The sequence below is a fragment of the Sitophilus oryzae genome, unplaced genomic scaffold (genome assembly GCF_002938485.1).
Source record: "Sitophilus oryzae breed Bouriz unplaced genomic scaffold, Soryzae_2.0 scaffold_1375_pilon_pilon, whole genome shotgun sequence".
Classification (NCBI taxonomy): domain Eukaryota; kingdom Metazoa; phylum Arthropoda; class Insecta; order Coleoptera; family Curculionidae; genus Sitophilus; species Sitophilus oryzae.
In genome coordinates, this window is record NW_022146032.1 from 275,279 (window position 1) to 286,865 (window position 11,587).

The following is an 11,587-nucleotide window of genomic DNA, read 5'->3' on the forward strand; positions in this document are numbered from 1 at the left end:
TATGTCCCTCTTTCTCTATTGCCTTCTTGGAGTTGAGGTCAATTCCTATTGTGAGGACCTGACCATGATCCTTCTCCCTCGAGTTGACGACTCGCCAACTCGATGTCCTTACATTGAAGTTGTGACCCTGGATAAGGCTCAGCAGGTAGGTGGTGTCTGTCCCCTTGCTCCTCGGCAGAAAGACCGTGATGGCCGCCCCTTTAGGGATATTTTCTCGCATCACTGCAACCAGTTTCGGCCCCTGCCAATTTTTAAGCTTAGGTGCGATTTCCACCAACCAATTCGTCGATTCTTGAGATACACAATCTATATGAGGATTACGCCCACCCGAAAGTGTATCCCCGCAAAACGCAGATGACCCACATTTTGTAGATCGTTGTGTCGCAATCCGATCGCCACTACGTTTTCTGGTCGGTGGTCAGAGCAACCTCTGGGAAATCCTTTGGTAGCACCGCCATTTGCACTTGTCCAGCAATAGCGCCAAAGCTGGTGATACGTCCCTGCTTGCCTCCCGGTGTTGGACGGCTTTCCGTCCTGGCTTTTTCTCTCCCTGTTGGAGAAGAGGTGAGAGGTCCTCGCTCTCTCTCTTGCCCTTTGATGGAGATGGTTATTTTTTGATGGAGTCAGGTTGTTTCTTGGTTTCTTTACTCTCCCCTTTTCGGAGGAGTGTTTTCCCTTTTGCTTCCTCTGGAGCAAGTCCTTCGTGGAGCAGTCTGAGGTATCTCCGTGCTCCTGCTCCGCTAAGACCTACTCTCAGAGGATCATCTAGCCCGCTTGGTTGACCCAGGCCGGGTAGACGAAACGGTAGCTTGTGTCGCTTATTGGGTCTATAGGTAGGCTCCCGACCCTTGCTGGAGAAGGTGGTAGCTTGTGTGCCACTTGTAGAGGATGATCCCAAGCAAGTGTCAGCCGTCCCTCTTTTAGTTTCCTTTGGATTTGGTCCCTTGGAACATTCATTTGTAATGTTACCAGTGTCGCTAGGGGGCTTCACCGGTTGTTTTTTAATGCTAGATCTAGTGTTCCCACGAGTCGCTATGGATAGTCGGTACACTTCTACAGAGCCCCGCATGTAGAAGTAAGGGGTAAATACTAAATACAATGGGGTGCTCATGCATTGATGCTCCAAGGTTGAGGCCAGTAATGGTCGTCTATCTAGCCATGCATCCCTTTGACCTGATCCCGCCATCATCGTAGGATTTAGGTTTTTGGTGAGATTGTCTCCTCGTGGTCCAGGCGGTTAAGCCAAGACCCCCCCCCCACATCCTCGACCCGCGATAAATGACCACAGTCAGTAGAGGATGCCTGGTATGACAGGACCCGGACCCGGGACCCGGACAGGGGTAACCTCGTCCGGCATCGTTATATGTATGTCTTGGTGCAATTCCCCGGCCACGACACTACAGCCTAGGGAGATTCCCCCAGCACCTGACCAGGAGCTTCCCCACCAACGACAAGGTCTTGCATCTCCTAGGGGAAGGACAAACACCTATAGTACAGTTCGGAATATTATTTCTGAGAAAGAAAAGGATCTTAGAGAGCAAATATGTCAACGACTACTCTGAAGTAATGCGTTCGCGGTTCCAGAGTAGAGTCGTGAGAAAAGGAAGGGTTTTAGGGAGTAGGAATCTCACACTGTCCACCACCATCATAACTGATGGACGTGTATGCAAGATTTCCCCTTCTACAAAGAAAAAAGATTGTAGACTCTGGGAGGAGAGAAGTTAATCACAGCGACCTTGTAGATTTATTGTGTCATCCTTTCTTGAGCTACAGTTCCCGGTATAGTAATAATGGTAATAGAATATAATAATGAAATAAGGAAAACTAAAATACCAAAAAAAAGTTAATTGTTAAAATTCTATGAATAAACCGGTTTACCCATTCATAATTAACGTATCAAAACATTTAAAAAATCCAATTTGCTAAATTATAAGGTAAAAGTAAAACGTGAACCTGTTAATTACAGAACAATAAACTTTTGAATTCGGTTATAATGTTAAGCATTCCATTATTGTACGTATCATTATTATTTGTTAATCTAATTTAAATCAAGGTGTGTGTAAGAACATAAACTTATTGAATGAAAAGTTCTTTGAATATATCTTTAAATTCTAAGAATAATGTCTTAAACTGTGTCAAGTTTAGCAGTCTAATTTTAAAATTTTTAAATTTGTCATTGACATATAGCTTCGGTTCGTGCCTCGTATTCCATTAGCGGATTTTTTAATTCTTGTCTTACCCAAATTTGCAAATGTGTATTGTTGGGAAACGAATATATTATGGTCATATTCAAAAACGTTTTATAACGTTTCAGGTTGCCAGTAGGCTTATTAAGTGAGAATTGCGAAAAAAATTGAATTGTTAAAACGAAAAGCCTAAATTTGGAGGCAGTTACAATTTCAAGGATTTTGACACGTAACGAACCCTCCAGCACAAAATTCCCCGTGTTATTGCGAGCTGCCTTTTTTAAAATAGATATTTCGTATTAAAATTATGAAATATAAATATATACAGGGTGGGTCCTAAATAAGTGCAAATATTTTCAGGGCTGCCAGATCTCGATAAAAGAAACATAATTTCTCTTACCGTTTTTCAAATAAGCCAAAAATAACCGAGTTATTTAACTTTAAAATATTCCAAAAAAAATATTTTTTGCTTAAATTTTGCGAACTACTGGATCTTTTCTGGGTTTTCTTTCTTGTAAATTTAATATACTACCTATGTTGCCACATTATCAAAAATTATGTTTTTAGGTAACTAAAAACTAAAAAAAAATCCAAAAAATTCCAAATTTTCAAAAAGACAAATTTGGGGAATAAAACCTCATAACCATGTTTCTGGGGTCAAAATATACTCCCCTAAAAACATTTGCACTTATTGAAGACCCTATAAAAAATATACAATATTAATCTACAGGGTGTCATTGAAATGGTATAAAAATCGGGGGGTGATAGTACTCCTAAAAATAGTAAAAAAAATGCATATTAAAGGAGTTGGGGGCACTGAAAGGGTGAATTTAAAAAACGGTTGTTTTGAAATTTTAGGCCTAAAAAACGAGATAAGACTTCGAAAAAAATCCTGTACCATAAATTTTGACCCTAAATCAAATGGTGATAGTGAAAAATTATTTGGAAAAGCGAAAAACGTTTTTGCAAGGGTAGGGGGTTATTTCGTGAATAACTTTTTTGAGATTTTTTTTTTGCAACGTGTGTTCATTTTTTGGAAACTACATACTTTTTACTACAAAAAAGGTACTCTTGTTGCATATCGCCCAGAGCGATGGTTTTCGAAAAAATTGAAAGCAAAGAGATTGCTCTGATGGTTTGCTAACTGGTTAATAAACCTAAACTTATGAAAGTTATGGCGGTTCAAAAGTAACCAAGTAGTTATTAAATAATTAATTGGAAAATCAAAATTTCATGATTTTTAAAACATCTTATTGCTTTAAAAACGAAATAAACTTTTTTGGTTTTAAAAAAATTAGGTTTGCTCAGTGCCGATTAATACTGAAAAGCAACTACGGCAACGCATTATTGATTGTTCCAATCAAATTCGGACAACACCAAGGATATTCCACAGGGTATCTACGCAGATGGAGAAGAAGATCAGATGTCTACATTGAAATGAATGGTGGTCACTTTGAACATTTACTATGAATGAATTAAGGAATGCATTATTTTAATAAGGAATTTTGGTAATTGGATTATTTCGTTTTTTAAAGCAATAAGATGTTTTAAAAATAATTAAATTTTGATTTTTCAATTAATTATTTGATAACTACTTGGTTACTTTTGAACCGCCATAACTTTCATAAGTTTATGTTGATTAACCAGTTAGCAAAACACATCAGAGCAAACTCTTGGTCTCCAATTTTCTCGAAAAGCCATCGCTCTGGGCGATGTGCAACAAAAGTACCTTTTTGTAGGAAAAAGTATGTAGTTTTCAAGAAATAAACCCACGTTGTAAAAAAAATAACCTCAAAAATGTTATTCACGAAACAATCCCCTACCCTTGCAAAAACTACCCTTTCCGCTTTTCCAAATAATTTTTCAGTATCACTATTTGATTTAGGGTCAAAATTTATGGCAGAGGATTTTTTTTCGAAATTTTATCTCGCTCTTTAAGCCTACAATTTGAAACAACCGTTTTTTAAATTCACCCTTTCAGTGCCCCTAATATGCATTTTCCGCCCTATACTTATAGGAGATACTTAAAGTTTTAAATGGCAGCCTCTATATCTTTTACCATTTTTGTGTTTCTTATAAAGTTCTCAAAAAAATAATGCAGTTTATGTAGAATTCTGTAAGAAACACAAAGTGGTACAAGAAATAGGGGTTGCTATTTAAAATTTTAGATGTAGGTGCCCTGGGGGTCAAGGGGTTGAAAGTAACACGACAACAAATGTCTCAAAAATTGGTTAAATACTAATTGTCTATTCTGCTGTGCTATGCAAATGAAAAAAATATAATATTTTTTTCGTTTGCTATAAACCAATATTTTGACCTAAGTATTGTATGGGGTGTATTGCCTATCTGTTTATCTTTCATATATTTATTTTTGAATTCTTAAATGTTTTAATACAATGATACCAACACGAGATTATGTCATCGCCCGTTACTATTATTGTTAATTCGTAGGCATCGCGGACACATTTTTCAATCTTAATTAGACCATTAGGTCACGGGCACTATTATATAAAAATCATTCAATGTCAGCTGTGTTGGTGTATGTGTCAGTGTCGATTATTTTTAATTCTAATTGAACATCTAATATGTATGTATATCGCAAATAATGTAAGTAAGTGCTAACTTTTGCAAGTATGATGCTCAGTTTACTATAAAAAATGTTTAAAACAATGTGATTAAAAATATTTATGATATAGTTTGCTTTGGACTCCGACATAAATATTTTTGACGGCATAAAACACGAAATTGACATTTTCATTGTGTAAATTGATATTTATTGACATTTATTTTTGACTAATCTTCATCTGTCAAAACTTATTAAGCCCTCTTGAACATAAAACATTTAGATCATACGGTATTTAATTTTAAGGTAAGTTGTATACAAAGTACATTTATACAAAATGTTGTGATGAATTTATCATAAAACTAAGGGTTGTTGTAGGTAACTCTTTTAATATTACAGGGTGAGTCCTAACCAAAAATAAGTGCAAATATTTTCAGGGCTGGTAGATCTCAATAAAAGAAACATATTTTGTCTTTACTGTCTTTCAAATAAGTCCAAAATAACCGAGTTATTTTACTTTGAAAATTTCCAAAAAAAAATAAAAATTTTCGAACCACTGCATCTTTTCTAGGTTTTCTTTCTTGTAAATTTAATCTACTACCAATATTGCCATATCATCAAGAAATTATGTTTTTTGGCCAAAAACTAAAACACTTCTAAAAATAATCAAAAAATTCCAAATTTACAATTTTTTATACATTCCTATATATTTTTAGCCGACCATACCAATAGGTATAGTAGGCTACTAAGATCGGCAAAAAAAAGTTTTTTTTAATTTCACTCAAAATGTGTTATTTGGGTCATAAATGACCTAAATACAAAATATTTTCATGGTGTCTGTCTGTCTCTCCGTCTCTCTATCCGTCTGTAACACGATAACTCAAAAACCGCTGAACCGATTTTAACCAAATTTGGCACAAAAATACTGTGGCACCCGAGAATCTGGCCATTAGTTTTTGGTGGGGGTGGGGGGTTGGTAAGGGGGTATGGGAGGGGGTTAAAAATTTTAAAAAATCGTAACTCAAATTAAGATTAGGAATAACATTTGCAACAAAATTTGTAATAACATCAAAATCAGTCAAAATCGCAGTGGGCGGCTATACCTACGTGCCTCTCGGCGCCAATTTTTTTTTTATTTATGTACATACACATACGGTATTTTGTTTCCTTGGAATTGCCATAAAATTCCTACTAATAAAATACAATAATAATAATGTCATTATTTAAAATCTACAAACAGAACTTTTTTATTGATTACTACTTCAACTTACTATTTAAAATAAAAACAGAAAACCTGATATAAGAGATTATTTTTTAAATGGTAGGGTCGCCTTGTATAAATGAATATTATAGGACTACTCAAAATTAGTAATGTCTAAAATATCTAATACCAGATGATGTGGTTTAAAGTTTAATTTAAAGCAAATATAATCGGATATAATTTGTTTCACATATTATGTATATGTACTTATTTTAATCTTTAATATATAAATTTAGAACATCTATTTCAATTTATCTGTTTTCTTATAGCTAAATTTAAATTAAATGTACGCACGATATATTATTTTTATTATTATTATTTTTTGATAAATACTTTGCAAATACTATTAAAAAGTAGGTTATATGATTATAGTAACAGATTTATCAAAAAATATCTACAGTAACCTATATTCTTATAATATTTACAAACAAAAGAAATATTGTAATAGGTTTAAGTAGTTGATAGTAATGAATATTATGACAAAATTCGATTACTAAAATCTGGTTTTGCTTTCATACAAAATATTTTTACATGCTCATATCTTCTTAGTACAGGGTGAGTCAACGAGAGAGTAGAGAGAATTTCAGTAGAACTAAACAAAACATTTTGTGAAAAATACTTGATACATATATCATCATCGAATCTATTTTCGGCAACTGTTCGATTTTCCAGAAAATCGAAAATACAGGGTGGTGCACCTCATTTGCCTCGGTTGATTATACGAAAACGGAAAGATGTAGAAACAAAATATTTTATAGGTATATGTGGGGAGGTAATGTGCACAATTTAAAATAATTTTGAAATGTTCAGGGTGTTTCAGAACTAAGATCCATACCAAAGTTATATTTTTTCTTACCGAACACCCTGTATTTTATTTCATTTTTGGATTCTTGGGCCCAAAAAAAGGTATTTATTATAAGGGTTAAATATGTTTAAAATCTTTGGTTTTTGAGATATTTAAAGATATTTAAATTTGCATGCTACAATAGAATAGATTATTAACACCCTGTACATTACTTTTCAGAATTAATTCTTGTGCTGAGTTTAAAGGTAGAGAAATAAACTTTACAGAAAAATGTTATTGCTTCCTTAAATTTATACAGGGGTATAAAAAATTGCTGGTCTATTTTAAATATTTACTTTACATAAAAACTTCGTTATTTCAAATGCAACACTATGTATTTTTCTAAATAAGTCGAAGCAGATTTAAATGCTCTTTCACACTATATTAGGGTTTCGCATACCCATCTGGCTCAGATTTTGAATAAAATGCGATTTTTCAATAAAATCGTAATCAAGATGGCTAGTGTTTAGTGTTGTCATGGCAAGTTTCTAGTGACAGTTAGTAGCTATTTTCAAAATCGAAATTATTTTATGGACTTATTTAAATTTATATCAGTTTACTTTTATTTAATTTACCTACAATAGTTTAATAAATAATATTTATTAAATATGTGTTTATTATTCTATCAAGAAAAACGAAGAAGTAGTTCTTTGAATTATTTTACGATGACTTGTAGATATACCTATGCATTTTCTATAAAAGAGCCAATTATGGCAAATTCATTTTCTTCACTTCCAAACGACAAGTTTCTGTCTAATAGTTTTTTATAAACCACACTACCAGCTCTGGGAAATAGGACAAGCAGTTTTTCAAAGAAACGCTTATCAGGAAGATTCCTATTTGGATATCTTTGAGCATAAGCCCTTGAGGTCAAGAAGCAATTTTCCTCACAAAATAATATCACTAGTAACATACATACATATATCCCTTCGTTCCGCCAGCAGATACTGCTTTATTTTTCTTGATAAAGTAATAAATACTTACTTATTAAACTCTTGTAGGTAAATTTAAGTAAACTGTTATAAATTATAAATAATAATGTCCATAAACTAATGTCGACTTTTTAAATAGTTACTAACTGTCACTAGAAAATTGCCATGGCGACACAAGCCATCTTGATTACAATTTTATTTAAAAATCGCTTTTTATTCAAAATCTGAGCTAGATAGGTATAGGAAACCCTAATATAGTTTGAAAGAGCATTTGAATCTGCTTTGATTTATTTAAAAAAATACAGGGTGTTGCATTTGAAATAACGAAGTTTTTATATAAAAGATATCCTTAAAATAGATCCGCAACTTTTGATAGCCCTGTATAAATTTAAGGAACCAATACCATTTTTCAGTAAAGTTTATTTCTCTACCTTTAAACTCTTAAAAACTTAAAAGAATTAATTCTGAAAAGTAATGTACAGGGTGTCTATTCTATTGTAGCATGCAAATTTAAATATCTTTAAATATCTCAAAAACTAAAGATTTTAAACATATTTAACCCTTATAATAATTGCCTTTTTTGGGCACAAGAATCCAAAAATGAAATAAAATACTGGGTGTTCCATAAGAAAAAATATAACTTTGGTATAGATCTAAGTTCTGAAACACCCTGTATATTTCAAAATAATTTTAAATTGTGCACATTACCTCCCCACATATACCCATGAAATATTTTGTTTCTAAATCTTTTCGTTTTCGTATAATCAACCGAGGCGAATGAGGTGCGCCACCCTGTATTTTTTCAGGATATATTCTTAAGTTGGTAGATTTATAATAATTATTAAGTTGATAGAAAACCTATAAGGCGCGATTTACAATATAATACCGTCACCGTCACGTCGAGCCAGAAAACATGAAATGATCTAAAATATAAAATTTCGTTTAACAACAAATTAAACACAATTTGTTATACTTATTCATGGCTAAGCATTATTAAATCACACATAATAATAAAAGTATACTTACATTTATATTCATCAAAATCTCATTCGAAAAAGAATCTTTGTTGCAATATTGCAGATAAAATGTTTTAATCGCCTTTCAAAAACAATGTTTCTGTAGGAAGGTTTCATCAATCACGACACAACGTTTATAAAACAACATTACAAAGCAAGCTGTTTGGGGATTCACTGCAATGTTGCAAATGTAATGTGAATTTTTTTGTATGGTGAAAAGTCTCTAAGAATCACATCATATCTAACTTCTTTTCAGCAAAAGCAATTTAGCCTATTTTAGTATATTTAGTTTTAAAAAATTAGTCTGTCTCTGTATTATAAAACAAAATCGAATGATTTTGATTATTGCCCTATCTCAGTTTTTGTAGTCACAATCAATAGGAATAAAAGATTTTTTGTTTCTTCTGATGTAAAAACGGTTTACGTGAGTACTTAATACTTAGTTATATAGTTTATCTGATGTCAGTTGGAATAGATTGGGACTTTGAATTTCGGCACTGTCTTTATCGGCATTGTGGGAATAAAGGAATTAAGAGTCTCAGTACTTCCAATTGACCCCGGAAATACTATATCTTTGGTAGTTCTGGTATTTGGTACCTACATACGGTTGTCAAAATATGGTACCTATCGATATTTCAAGTTTAGATTCTGACAGTATAGTATTTTTGAAATACCGTATGATCGAATAAAAACGGCGTCAGCGATGGCTATGAAATGACGATCGATGACATTTCCCATATAATTTTATATATAAAATGACAATCTTCATTTCATAGCCGTCGCTGACGCCGTTTTTATTCGATCATACGGTAGTAATAATTTAATTATATTTTCTTACTGTAGGTACATATATTGCGAGGCCCGTTTTATTCCACATAGTGCTTTAACTATTATATGTTAATTAATTAACAGCAATAACAATAATTATTACTTATCGCGCAATTCTAAGAAATTTGACATTATACTAAATCTATATTCATATAATTTTGGCATTTGCAACATATTGGAACTATTTAAATATGATATGATTTAAATTTTTAAATGAATAAATCTGGCAGTCAATAATAGGTATACAGGGTAGTCCGAACTGTATTCCGGAAACTTCAGCAGCATATTCTGCAGATAAAAATAAGTAAAAAAGTTCTTATAAATGTATGTCCTAAAATGCTTAGTTTCGGAGATAGAGGGTGTAGAAGTTTCATTTTTATTTCGATTTTTTCCAAATAATTTCTGAAGTAAAATCAGTATTAGGATAAAATTTGATGTCTGGGAGTTTTTTGATATGAGAACTTCGAATTTGACGTCAATATGGCCCCTACTTGTAGGGGGCGCCACCTACATATTTTTAACTGGTTTGAAGAGTAATAACTTTTTGTCCGTAACTGTATAAAACTACTAAGTCAAAAAATTTACGACGTTTTTAACGTAAAAAAGATCTCTTACTAAAAATCGCTACGAGTAATAGTTCTCGAGATATTTGAAATCGAAATTATCAATACCTGTCATCATTGACATAAATTAAACATGTTGACTAAATAGTTAATAGACGGAAATCATAAATTTGAAATGTTTTTGTGCCAAATCATCATCAATCATCATTTTTTCGAAGAAAATTTTATGATTAATTTAACAAAATAAAATTTTTCCAAATTTATCTTTTTAGTCAAATAACTATCTACTCAACATGTTTATTTTTTGTCAATAATGACATGTATTGACTATTCCCATTCTAAATATCTCGAGAACGGTTGCTCGTAACGATTTTTACTAAGAGACATTTTTTACGTAAAAAAATACGAAAATGTATATTTTTTCACTCAGTAGTTCTATACAGGTACGGACAAAAAGTTATTACTCTTCAAAACAGTTAAAGCACATGTAGGTGGCGCCCTCTACAAATAGGAGTCATAATGATATCAAAATCAAATTTCTCATGTCAAAAAACTATCAGACACCAATTTTCATCCAAATATTGACGCATAGATAAATGAAACAAGTTTAGATTGGAAAGTGCCCATAAGGACAATGTAAACACTATTTGGCGCTATTCTTGCAACGGTCGCGACCCAAAACTTTTGAAAATTTCGGAGCGGTTCGGCTTTTTCCGGAATTATATCGCCAAATATTGTTTATTCAAATTTATTATTTTCGTTTAATTTTATAAATAAAATACAGTGTGTTGCATACAAGAAACTTTATTTTATATAAGGACGCATGTATGAAATACCTATGAAACATTGGAAACCGATGTTATGCCACGATCCATGATGGTTTTTGCAGTTCACAGTTCACAGCACAGCTTTTTAAGTTTTTAATGCCACTTTTTCACAATTATCACCGGTTGGAGTAAATAAAACTTGAATTAAACTCACAAGATAGCAATAATTACTTTGAGAATGGACGCTATAAACACTTTTCAGAATTTCTTTAATGAGAGCGCTTTAGATTTTGAAAGATTATTATGATTTTTGAAGATTCTGACTTTGACAAGAGAAAATTATTTCTGTTTTTGTTTGCCGTTGTTCTTAGCGACCGCTATAGCAGCGCCAGATCGCCTATAACGGTCGCGACCCAAAATAATTTCGCGATCCAAAATTTTTACGGGCTTTCCAATCTAAACTTGTTGCATTTATCTATGTATTGACGTTACTTACTAGAAATTATTGGGAAAAAATCGAAATAAAAATGAAACTTCTACACCCTGTATCTCCGAAACTAAGCATTTTAGGACATACATTTATAAGAAGTTTTTTACTTCTTTTTATCTGCAGAATATGCTCCCGAA